The sequence below is a fragment of the Typopeltis vanoorti genome, chromosome 12, assembly GCF_054136105.1.
Source record: "Typopeltis vanoorti isolate ZY-2024b chromosome 12, IOZ_Tvanoo_1.0, whole genome shotgun sequence".
NCBI lineage: Eukaryota > Metazoa > Arthropoda > Arachnida > Uropygi > Thelyphonidae > Typopeltis > Typopeltis vanoorti.
This window is the reverse complement of record NC_143560.1, coordinates 84,201,732-84,215,413: the sequence shown is the minus strand read 5'-3', so window position 1 is coordinate 84,215,413 and position 13,682 is coordinate 84,201,732. Positions and strand designations below refer to the sequence as shown.

The 13,682-nt window shown below is 38.3% G+C and overlaps 1 protein-coding gene across 1 annotated transcript in view; it reads left to right on the top strand.

The window, feature by feature from the left end:
* LOC150100948 (glutamate receptor ionotropic, kainate 2-like) overlaps nucleotides 1-13,682 on the top strand; it is a 369,413-nt gene that overhangs the window by 100,979 nt on the left and 254,752 nt on the right. The gene's annotated exons all lie outside the window — the stretch shown is intronic.

The window sequence follows — 13,682 nt, the reverse complement described above, 5'->3', positions numbered from 1 at the left end:
TGACTCAATCACTCGACTCATTTTACCGCCTGGAAAACATACCTTATGCATTTTATCCTCTAGCACACCTTTAATAATGGAGTCGCCATACAACACCACTCGCTCATCTTTCGTTAACTCTTTCATGCCATCATGATTTATTTTAACAGTTTTGACCTGAATTCTCTTAATTTCATTCCGCATCCATTTCATTTCTTGCCTCATCGAATCCAATTCAACTTCTGAATCTCGCGACACATCCTCTCTATCATTCAGTCTTTCTAACTTTCTAACTCTCGACCCCGCTCTTCTCACTTTCACTCTCGTTGGGATAAATTTCGACAAGGTTTTGATTATATATATATATATATATATATATATATATGATAAAATTTGGTGAGGACCGCTTTTCTCTTGTATTATTTTTGAGAGAATTTTTAATTCTTCAAATAAATATATTACATCTAGTAGTAGTGGTGGTGGTGGTGTGGTAGATGCTGTTGGTGTATTGTGTGGTGGAGGCAGAGAGCTGTAGAGTACATGACCTCCCTTGACAAGTCTTTGGACTCCCTGGAGGTGTCAGTAATAATAATCATAATATACATGAGATGTTTTGCCACTGCTCAAAGCAATTTCTAAGGTAATATCTTGTCGCCATAATACAGCACCACCCACAATATGGCTGAATGAGCGCCCTTATTAAGCGGCACTGTGAGACAGGCTGCCTCTGTCTACGGTACAGATAAGACATCATCAGTACAATTTTTGAGCAACAATATTAATTGAATTAAAAAGCAACGGTGTGCATGTTTAGATTGGAATCCTGCTACATATGCAGTAACGTGTTCATGTCTTAAAACTAATGGGCTGAAATTAAAACTAATTAAAATTAAAATAAAACATCTAAATTTATTTAATACAATTGAGGATAACAATTTCCAAAACTTTTGGTATAGTGAGACAGTCATTTTGATTAAAATTAGGTCTATGAAGTAAGGCTTCAGCACTTTCTTTATAAAAACGTTTATATTTATATATACGTGAGTGGGCTGAAAAGTTCTCGACCTCGACCATAGATAGTAACACTATTGGCACGATTTTTTTTTCTAAGTTGGTACATCTGTCATAAGCATCCATGTGAAATTGCAAGTAATTCTATCAAGTAGTTTGTTTTATACAGCTGCTTCTGAAGCAAAAGTGTTGTCTGTATCCCTTGAAATGGATAAAGTTGAGTATCGTGCAGTTATAAAATTCTTTGTAAAAGAAGGTTTAATGCCAAAAGAAATTCATTCAAAGTTCACAAACGTTTATGGTCACTCTTCTCCTTCGTCTTCAATAATTAAGAAATGGGCTGCCGAGTTTAAATGTGGCTATACCAGCGTTGAAGATGATCCATGTGAAGGATGTATATCCAAAAAGTGTAATAACCAGAAATCATTGATCAAGTGCACAATATCGTATTGGATGCCCACCGAATCAAAGTGCATGAAGTTGCTGAGACTATAGGCATTTCAAAAGAATGTGTAGGATATATTTTGCATGAAGAATTGCAAATGAAAAAGCTTGCGCAAGATGGCTGCTGCGCTTGCTCACAGCAGATCAAAAACGTACTCGCATGAAAGTCTCTGAACAGTGCTTGGAGCATTTTAACAAGAATAAAACTGATTTTGTGCATCGATTTATTACTATGGATGAGATTTGGATTCACCATTACACACCAGAATCCAAACAGCAGTCAAAACAGTGGACAGAAGCCAGTTGTTCAGCACCAAAGAAGACAAAGTTGGTTCCATCAGCAGGAAAGGTCAGCATCGGTGTTTTGGGATGCTAAAGGCATTTTGTTTATTAATTATCTCGAAAAAGGGTAAAACAATAACCAAAGAATATTATTTCGATCTTTTAACCAGACTAGATGAAAAAATTCGTGAGAAAAGACCCGGTTTGCAGAAATAAAAAATCATCTTTCATCAGGACAGTGCGCCTGCTCACAAAGGTGTTTTGGCAATGGGAAAATTAAGGGATCTGCACTATGAATTGTTGGAACATCCACCCTATTCCCCAGATTTGGCTTCCTCTGACTTCTGTCTGTTCCCAAAACTAAAAACTCTTCCTTGCTGGTAAGCATTTTTCTTTGAATCAAGAAGTGATTGCAGCTGTAGAGAGGTATTTTGCAGATCTTACTGAGAACCACTACAGGGATGGGATAATGATGCTGGAACATCACTGGAATCAATGTATTAGTCTTAAGAGAGATTATGTTGAAAAATAAAAATAATTTTGAAATTATAAATTCGTTTTTTCATTGTTAGGCTGAGAACTTTTCAGACCACCCTCGTAGATCTATGTAGCAGCTTAGTGGTATTCTATTGGATACTGTGGCTAGCGTTTTCAATTCCATGTTGTGCAAGGCCAGATTTATGAGGATTGATGAGACGGATGTGGTCTTGATGTTCATAGATACGTTTATTTATAAATCTTCCTGTTTGTTCATAGTAAGACAATTCACGAGCATAGTACTTCCTGTATGCCAGGTAGCATCATTGTTAAGAGTTTGTCTTTTGGAGAGGGTAGCAAGATGCTAATTTGGTTAATGAGTTTATAGGTAGCAACGTGTGGATATTTTTTCATAATTTTTGCCACACGTTTAGAGATGCGTTTAATATATGGTATTGGAGTCCTGTGGGCTTCTTCTTGTCTGGGTCGATTTATAGGAGAGTAGTTAATTATTTTTTTGAGTTATTATTGGATTATGTCCATTTAGTAAGAATGTTTCTTTGGCAATTTCCAGTTTCTGTTTTAAAAATTCTTCTGAAGAACAAATCTTGTGTTATCTGATTACTAAAGATTTTATGATGCCATATTTTTGAGATGGATGGTGAGCTGCTGTATTGTGGATATTATGGCCTGAAAAAGTTGGTTTTGGCAGACTGAAGTGGAAATAGATCCATCTTTTTTATGTTGGATGTGTACATCAAGAAACGAAATACCGTTTGATGATTCTTTTTCTAGTGGGAATTTGATACGAGGATGTAGGTTGTTGATTTTTTGTAGAAATGCATAGAGTTCTGGTTCTGTGTGGCTCCAAACTGCAACAACGTGCCACAGCCACATTGTTGGTTTTGGGTCAAGAGCGAAAATTCTTTCTTCTAGGTGTTCAAGAAAAAAGTTGGCTAGATTAGGCAATAAAGGTGAGCCCATTGCTGTTCCTTCCTCTTGTTTATATATTTTATCTTTCCGTCTAACAAACTACCATATGTACTGCTGTGTGTTGGCGCAGTATGATCCATGATGTCTCCGTGCCATTAAAAAAATAATTAAAAAAATCAAATCTTATTTTTGCTTCTTTTTTTTCTTTTTCCCAATACCACTTTTATATCTGAAAGTGTGTCACGAGGGAACGTAGCGTTGGATTTGAGATGTGCTTAAAAAAAGCATTTTTAAATAGTGCATAGTGCGACTTTTTATCGTAAATTGTGCTCCATTTTATTTTAATATGGATACAATTGCCCTTCAGTGGTGTTTGTTGTTGGAATTTTTGTTTTTGTTTATGTTGCGTTTGCTGCTAGTTTGTTCTTACACCTGAAAATGGCTTCCGTAAAGAAGCGCACGTTGGCGACACGAAAAGCTTCGGCACTAAGAGCAATTTCTGTCCAGAATTTTCCCAGTGGGTGCATTGTGAAAATGGCTTCATTAATGCCCCGAAAAATGTGAACGATTTGTGGATTGTTAGGATAAACGAAAAGAAGGAAAGCATTAATATATGTGAAAAGTATGTTGATAGATTAGAAATCGGAACAAGAGTGGACTGTAGAAGAGCTTAGGAAAGAGTTAGTGAAAATGAAAAGTAAAATAAAACATCTGGAAGCTGATATTTAACATCTAAAGAGGAGACTAGCTAATGAGAAGGTATAAGTTACTACTACGAAGAAAGAGTCAAAAGATAATCATATTTCATTGCATGGCAACTCCATCATTAGAGGTGAGATGACTAATAAAGTGCTCAAAACATGCCCTCCTGGTGGAACAATTAAACAGATAACTGATGCATTGCAGAGAAGGAAAGAGTCGGCATAAAAATTAGTAGTAGTTGTGGGCCCAAGTGACTTGTTGATGAAAGAAAGAATGTTAATAGAGACTTGAGGAAGTTGTTGCAGCAGGTAAAGGATAATAGTGTTGTTGGAAAAGCTGTTAGCCTTTTGCCCAGATATGACAATAGTGAATTGAGGAGAGCAGAAATAATGAATAGTAAGATAGTTGAGTTGTGTGAGGCAAAGGGGGTTCAGTTTGTAAATCTATGCAGTGAATTTGAAGGAAAGTTGGAATGGTTAGAAATTAATGGATGGTATTTGAATGGGTTTGATGTTGGGCATTTAGAAAAGTTATTATTTTCTGAGAAGGCACAGAGTCAAGAAGTTAATGTAGCAAATGATCTGCAGTGTAGCATAGTCTACTATTGAAGCAGGATAGTACAGCTAAATGAATTGTATGACAGGAGGAAGATGGATATGCAGTTGAGGCAGCATAAGGTGATGGAATGCATAAAGGTGAGGAACAAGTTATAAATGGAGTTGGAGTTAGGATCAGGGAAATGGGAGTGGTCAGACTACAGAGACAGATGTCATATAGCAGCTAGAATAGAGAATGTTGGTGCTGGTAGAATGATCTTAAAGACACAGGTATTATTATGTGTGTACACAAATGTAAGAAGTATTCAAAATAAGAGCTGAGTTTATTGCTTTGATTGAGTCAGTATGCATAAAGATAATTGGAATAAGTAAATCTTGGTTGTCTGAGGAGAATGCAGTGTCGGGAATAGAAATGGAAGGATATATAATTTTTTTGGAAGAATAGAAATTTGAAAAGAGGATGGGAGTGCTATTAATGATTGCAGAGGAATTGTGTGGAAGTTGATAATGCATGCACAGATTTTGAATCAGAGTTGAAATTAATATGCTAGTATTGCTGTTATATGCCAGAGAATATAGAGAATACTGATTATGATATGTTTAGACAAATTGGTTGGGTATGTAAAAAGAAGGTGATAAATATCTTAAGCAGCATGTTACTGAAGCCACTAGAGGCTTTAATGTTTTGGATTTCATGATAACTTCACAAGATGTATTTGTTAATGAGGTGTTAACACTGCTGCTGCTACTGGTTGGTGAAAGTGATCGTGAGGTACTTGTTTGGGAAGTGGTGAAACAAGAGAAAGTTACTGCCAAAAATGGATATATGTGGAAGTATAAAGCAAGTGATTATAGGGCGCTCTGAAGTCTGCATCAGTATGTTGGGTAGATGAGCTGAGCAGGAAACATGTTAGCAGTGCATGGAAATTCACTAGGCAGTATCCTACACAAGCAAGGTATAACTGCATATCAAGGGTTAAGCAAGTAAATAGAGTAGGAGGAATGAACAGTTAAATCAAGCTGAGTTGGAAAAGAAAATTCTATGGAGAAGGTAGAAGACTTCGTAGTGATCAGATCCATGAAGAGTACAAAGTGCAGGCTAGGAAGGTGACGAGCATGGGAAGGAAAGAAAAGAAAAGTCACAGTATGAGAAGAGATTGGCTGGTCAAGCCAAGCTTTATTCAAGGGAATTTATCCTCTATATGGAAAGCAAGAGAAAGAATAATTATGACAGGTTGACACTGGTAGATTGTCCTGGCAACAGAATAACAGTTGCGAAGGATATAGTAGAATTATTGAACAAGCATTTTATTAGTGTATATCATACTAGTGTAAATGATGCTGTGCAATACATAGATGGAAGGCAGATATTAGGAGAATTGGAAGGGAAAGAATCAGAAGTGTATCTGGTGTTGATTGGGTTAAATGTTAATAAGGCTTTGGGAATGGATGACATATCACCACATATTGTTAAGGAATGTGCACCACAGTTGGCTATGCACTTGACCTGGTTGTTTAATTCTTGCTAGTTGGTTAGATTTCTAGGAGAGAAAAGAATGCAAAATAGTACCACTCCATAAGAATCTTTCTAGGAAAGAAGTTTCAAATTATAGACCAGTCTCTGTATAACTGCTGTTGTAGTTAAGGTATTGGAAAGATTGTTTAGGAATAGGATACAGGATTGGGTTGATGGACATATGATGATGGTAAGCATGGATTTGTAAAATATAGGACTTGTTTTTAGTAATTTTCTTGCATTTTATGATATACAGTAACAAGTTTGTTAGGTAAGGGAGAATCATATGCAGTTATATCTTGGACTTTGCAAAAGTGTTTGTTAGACTACCACATGATAAGTTGGTGTAAAGGAGTGTAACTAGTGGCTTGCTCCAGGGTCCTCTGCTGTTTGACTTGTTTGTAAATGATATATCACGTGGACTGACTGGAGATCTTCAGTTGTTTTGCTGATGAAACAAACTGGGGGGGGGGGAATTCCTTTAAGGAAGATTTGAGTAGACTTGATCAAAGGAGTGGAGTTGTAGTTTTAATATAAATAAGTGCAAGGTGTTCATTTTGGAGTGCAGAAATATAAGGCTCTACTATAGTACTATAGTATATGATGGTGCTGTACTGCAGGAAGTGGATAAGATTTGAGATTTTGGAGTGATGGTTGATGGTAGACTGAAGTTTAGAAAGCATGTTGCAAAGACTCTACATTGTAGTGTTGCTCTGATAAGAAGTGCTCTAATCTGTGGGTATAAGGATGTGGTTGTCCCAATATATAAAGCACTGGTCACACCACACTTGAACTATTGTGCTCTGATTGGTCACCTGATTTTCACTGTGATGTGGAAACATTGGAGGGGGTCCAGAGACAAGTGACTAATTCTATATTATTATTATTATTACGGGCGACTCCAGGGAGTCCTTAGACTCATCGAGGGAGGCCCTAAACATCATGTCCACACAACTATACGACATTCTCATAGTATCTATCATACCTTGCCTTGAACTCACTCACCATCATAGCACCCACAACAGACTCTGGCAGCTTATTCCACTCATTTACCACTCTAAAAGTAAAGAACCCAGCTCTAACATCCCTGCTAACCACACTCTTGCCCAGCTTCCTTAGGTGTCCCCTCGTTCTCCCACCACCAGTCCTGATCTCAAAAATATCCTCTGAATTAATCCTATAGAAACCCTTTAGCAATTTGAATGTCTCAATCATATCTCCCCTTTTCCGCCTATCAACTAATTTCTCCAACCAACAAATCTTCAACCTGTTCTCATATGGCTCATTCCATTGACCCGCTATCATCTTAGTCACTTGCGTCTGGATCCTCTCCACCTCCTCCCCATCAAGAAGGAACCTAGGTGACCAAATCTGCGCACAGTAGTCGAGATGAGGTCTTATCAAGGCTCAGAACAGAAGTACAATAACTTGCTTGTCTCTGCTCGTCAAGTTATTTTTCAACAACCAAGTGAGTTGATGAGCTGATTTAGCTACTTTTGCAATGTGCCCCCTAAACTTCATCTCCCTATCCACCAACACTCCCAAGTCCATGGCCTCATCAAGCTCCTGGAGTACAGTTCCACCAATGTGGTATACTGCTGCTAATCTTTTCATCCCAAAATGCATAACCTTACATTTTGTCACATTAAATTGATGTCCATTCTCCTTAGCCCAGAACTCCAATCTATCCAAGTCGTCCTGCAAGATTTTAATATCTTCTGCATTCACTATCACCCTACCCAACTTTGCATCATCGGTGAACAAATGAACTGTTCCTCTTAGATCCTTCCCTATATCGTTAATGAATAAATTAAACAGCAGTGGTCCAAGAACAGAACCCTGCGGCACACCACTAGTCACAGGCCATCTTTTGGACTCTACTCCTGAATAAACTACTCTTTGATATCTCTCCATCAACCACCCACCTATCCATCTCACCAACCCTATATCCATTCCCATGTGTTGTAGTTTATGGATTAGAATTCCATGTGGTATCCTGTCAAAGTAGTTAGCCAGGTCCAGCAGTATCACTGTAAACCCATTACCCTTATCCAATTCAGCTGTCACTGTGTTATACAACTTGAGTAAGTTACTGAGGCATGATCTACCCTTCACAAAACCATGCTGTCCCCTGTACAGTATCTCATTTTCATCAATCCATTCCTGTATTTTTTCCCCGACTACTTTCTCCAAGACCTTGACAACGACTCCTGATATGCTGATCGGTCGGTAATTTGCAACCATTGTCTTGGATCCTCCTTTATGCAGTGGAACTATTTTCCCCTCTTTCCCTACCTTCGTGACTAAACCAGATCCAAGACTCAGATTAAACAACATAGTCAAGGGCACTGATAATTCTTTAGCCACTTCACGCAAGACCCATGCCGGTATACCATCCAATCCCACAGATGTATTCACATTAAGGTTCTGTAATAGACTATTCACCTCCACTTCATTCATCACAATTCCTGTATAAACTAATGGTTCCTTCATTTTTTCAATGTCACCACCTGGATGATATACTTTTGCAAAGTGCTTGCTCAGTAACTCCACTATATCGGCTGATTCAGTGACCTCCTTACCATCGTCATTCCTTAAAATGTTTTTGCCACGTACAGTTTTTTTTTTTTTTTTTACTTGCAGCATATTGAAAGAACTGTTTGGGATTCTCTTTAGCTTGCATAGCTAGTTTCCTTTCATAATCCGTTTTTGCTTTTTTTACCACACTTGTTACCCTTCTGGCCTGCACTTTATACCGTTCATGTGCCTGCAGGTCACCTCTTTATTTAAATTCCCTCCACAATTGTTTCTTTTTTTGCAGCTCAAGCTTAATGGTGTTATTCATCCATTTAATCCCTACTTGTTTTACCATTTGGACCCTAGGTATACAATTAGCCATAACCTCCTGTAAATGCTCCTTGACCACTTCCCATGCTCTATCAACATCCAGCCCTTGCAGTTGTACATGCCATAGCATTGATCCAAGCAATCTCCTAAGCTTGTCATACTTGCCAGCACGGTAATTCCACATATACCCTGTCTTAATCGAAAATTCCACACCTTTAGCCACCTCTCAGGTGGCTAAAGGTGTGATCACTCTCACCTTATGATCACTCTCACCAATAGGTGGCAATGTGGTCATATTCATTACAGTCAAATTCTCAGATGCTATTACCAGGTCAAGCACTCTCACACCCCTATTATTTTCAATTACATGCTGTCTCAGATAGTTATCACTTAATAATTGAATAAAATCCAGTTCCTTCCTCACGTGTGTCCTTTCCTCCTTCCAATCAATGTTACCATAGTTGAAATCCCCCATAATAATTACCCTCCTTCCACTCATTTTATCAATTTGTTTATGCATATCATCTCCACCATCTATTCCATCACGTGGTCTATAGCAGCACCAACTGTACATTTTGTTCCATTAGTCTCAATCTCATACCAGATAACCTCAAATGAGCTCTTTTCACTATCCTGCGATACAACTACTATTCTCCTTGGCTGCAGTTCATCAGCTATCTTCAATAACACCCCCCCCCCATTTTATTCTCTCTGTCCCTCCTAAACACACTATAACCTACACATTCTATCCAACTAACTACATCATCTTCTGTCAGCCATGTTTCACTAATGCCAATAACCTGTTGCCAGGAAGAGCCAATCAAGCCAAAAATTCTTCCTTTTTGTTCCTAATACACCTGGCATTAGTATACATGAAATGTAGAGGTCCCTTTGTCCCACCCTATCTTGATGGGTTATTCTAATTATCCCATTTCGATTTTTTGTCCTTAGTACTGGCTCGGGTACATTATTATACATTCTTACACTCAACTGTCTCACTGATGTCCGCATATCCATTTCCCCCTCTCCTTGTTAGTTCTAATTTCCCTGGTTCTGCACATCCATTTTCACTTCATTCAGCAACACTTTTTTCAGTCTCCACACACCAGATCCATTCAAATGCAGGCCATCCATCTGGTATAAATCCTTTTGCCCATCAAACTCATTCCACACGTCCACGAATTCCACACCACACTGTCTGCATAACCTGTGCATAATATCATTTGCGATTATGGCCCTCCTCCTAAACTCCTCTCTGTAATACCGCAGCAACAGACTCACCATTCTAACTCTGTCACTCTTTTCTTTCGCTACCTATAACAATACTTGCAAGTCCTCTCTCATAAAAAATTTATCTCCTTTCAATTCATTCGTACCCACCACAACTATCAATTCTTTCACCCTCTGTTTTTGTGCTCTCTAATACTCTCACTTACATCCTTAAATTTCGCACCCGGTAAGTACGATTTAGTTAAACTTCCATCTATCACTCCTCTTAATAACGAGTCACCATACAACACTCTTTCCTTCATTTCCGAAACTCTCCCACTCTTACGCTTATTTTTCCTTTCAAACACTTGTTTATTTACATTAACCGAATCACTCTGGAAAGAGTTTTGCAGGTGCTTTAATTGCCGCTGCACATTTTGTATCACTGCACGCAACTTAGCGATCTCACTCCCAACAAATAATTCCTCATTTTTTTCATCATTTAAACCATTTTCTCTCTCTGTATAGTTGCTTTCACTTTTTCTTTGATCACTGCTCTCATTGCCATCTTGTACAACATCGTAATTCCCTATCAAGCCACTATTTTCACTCACATTCTGGCTTTCTTCAACCATAACTATCTCACAACCTGACACATACCTCAACTCCTCACTTTGCTTGCACTTTCTGCACATTCTCCCACCACTATCACTTTCAATCCAAACTCCATCCTCATTTGGGAATGCATACATCCCACACACATCACATTGGATAAACTCCTTCACATTACAGTTTTTGAACAAAGGCATCGTCTTTTTGGATGCCATTATCTTACGTTGCATTGGCACCATGTGCTATTCTCTGAAACGTATCGTTAAAATACTAAATTAAATAAAACGGAATTCACACCAAAATCACACAGACACAACAAGCTACCAAAATTAGACAATATTACGTTATGATTTAAACCTATATTCTAATTTTCACTCAAAATTATACTTATCTTTCGGGAGCTCTGAAAACACTACACATCGTGTAGCCCCCTCTCAATAAACCCAGGTTTCGGGGTGAAAAAACCCTCTACGTCCATATGAGACTGGCTAACTCACCTTCAGCTGAAAGATAAAGGTTCCTCACGTCATGCACAGGAATTGAACCCAGGTCCTTCCAACCAAAGGGCTTTGTCTATACCAACTAAGCTACAGCGGCTCAAAAAAAAGTGAGCAAACAAAGTTTGCACCTGAAAGTATCTTCAGGACTGGGGTAAGGTGGTACAACACTGGGAAACTCGTTGCAAAGGTGGAGCAAGATAACATCACTCCTATCTCAGTATCTCCCATAATGCAAAATACATCTCCTTGTGGATATCTATTATGTTATGCATTAAGGGAAGGGCCACTACCCAGATTAGTTTCGACCTTTCTTGAGTTCTCTTTAGTGGGAGCCAGGCCCAAGTGAGCTATTAAAGCTTTGATCATGGCAGGAGAGTAACAGCAATAGTCGAACCTCAGTTAGAACTTCATTGGCTACAGCATTGCCATCCATTACCCTCCAAGGGTATTAATCACTGCATCTCACGGTCGATTCCTCAATATCAGGATTTTGGAATGCTGGCTTTGCTCTCCTTGCAAAATTTTGGCAGATAAGAGGAAAAGAAGAGATATGCGATGTTTAAGTTAGTGAGAGGATTTTATCCAGTTAATCCAGAGGTGATTATAAAAAGAGCAGAAGGCGAGAGGGGAAGAACCAGAGACCATCCCTGGAAGTTATGAGAGTTTTTTTTTTACATGGAGAATTGTCTGTGAATAGAATATATGTTGTTCTGTGCAAGGAGTGTAAAGTGTTAAGGATTTTAAGATTCAGTATGATAAATATGTTGTCAGTTGAAGAAAACTGATGACTCCATGGAAGGTATAATAATAATAAAACAATATCTTCTCTCATACAATATTTTTCACCTTTCAAGTCATTAGTTTAGCCAAACCAATTAAATCTTTCACCTTAGCCTCTTCCCTGTAGTTAAAAAAGTTAATATCATGGGTTCTAATCTGGTTTATGTCTTGTTTTTCCTTTATGTGTGTGTGGTGGTGTTGCTCTTGGAATTAATATTTACTGCATCTTCATGGAGTCCGGAGACTCATCACGGGAGACCCAAATCACACATCAATGCTATCTTACCTCTCTTTGAATCCATTCACCATCAGGGAACTCGCAACCAATTCTCGCAATCAATCCATTCCACAGATTCACCACTCTCCAAGCAAGAAATCTGGTCCACACACCACTACTAACCACACTCCTACACAACTTCCATGGATGCCCCCCCCCAGTTTTCTGACTATTGATCATATATTAAAAATTTTCACTTGCATGAATTTTATAAAACCCCTTTAATATCTTAAAAGTTTCTATCATGTTCTCTCTTTTTCACCTATGAACTAAACTTTGTAACTCACAAATCTTCAACCTATCCTTGTTGGGAGTATTTCACAGATCTGCCACTCATCTCTGAATCTTTTCGACCACCTCCTGGTCCACAAGAAACCCAAGGGACCACATCTGTTTGCAGTAGTCAAGATGTGGCTGAATCATAGCCTTATAAAAATGGATAATAACTTCCTTATCCTTACTTGTTAGTATGTTTTTCAACATCCAAGTAATTTATTGGCCTATTTTACCAACCTTTGCAATATGCTCTCTGAACTTTTTGTCACTATTATCAAGTCCCTAGCCTCATCAATTTCTTGCAAACGAATATCATCAATAAGATACACCATATTCAACCTTTTCACCAAAAGTGCATAACCTTACATTTTGCTACATTCAATTGAGAGTCATTATCTTTTCCCCACAATGCTAATTTATTTATATCCTGCAGGATATCTACATCACCTTTATCAACTATTACTCTCCCCAGTTTTGTATCATCAGCAAACAATTGAATATCCCCTCTTAAATCTTTCCCTATGTCATCGATATACAAATAAAGAGTCGTGGCCCTAGAACCGAACCCTGAGGTACTCCACTAGTCATCATCATTCTCCTAGACTCCCCTCCACCATATACCACTCTCTGATGTCTGTTCATCAGCCATCCCCCCATCCATACTACTAGCCTCATATCCGTTCCCATCCTCTCCAGTTTTTGTAATAATTTTCTGTGTAGTATTCTGCAGATTCCTTGCCAGAGTCGAGCACTATCATGGTGTAGCCATTACCTTTATCCAATTTTACTGTCACTATTATAAAATGCAAATAATTCTTGTAGATAAGCTTATACGATGTGTAAATGAAATGTGAATAAGTTACTAAGACAGGACCTATCTTTACAAAGCCATGCTGCCCACTATAGAGTATCGCATCCATCTTCACCCATTGTTGTATTTTACCTTTCACCAACTTTTCCAATACTTTAACAACTACTCTTGATATATTAGTTGGTCTGTAGTTTACCACATCTGCCTTGGAGCCACCTTTATAATATCTTATCCTCTTTCCACTCCCTTGAAACCCTGCCAGAGCCTGAGACTTAGATTGAACAACCTCGTCAGTGGCAATACCAATTCTCTTGCACATTCATGCAGTGCATGGGCTGATATGCCTTACCAATATGTGGGGAGGATTCAGGTCTTTCCATGAAGGATGCTCATATATCACTAAGAAATTCTGTCTCATGGAGAAAAATCATCATTAATTGCCATTTTGTTCTTCTATTCAACTTGTCAG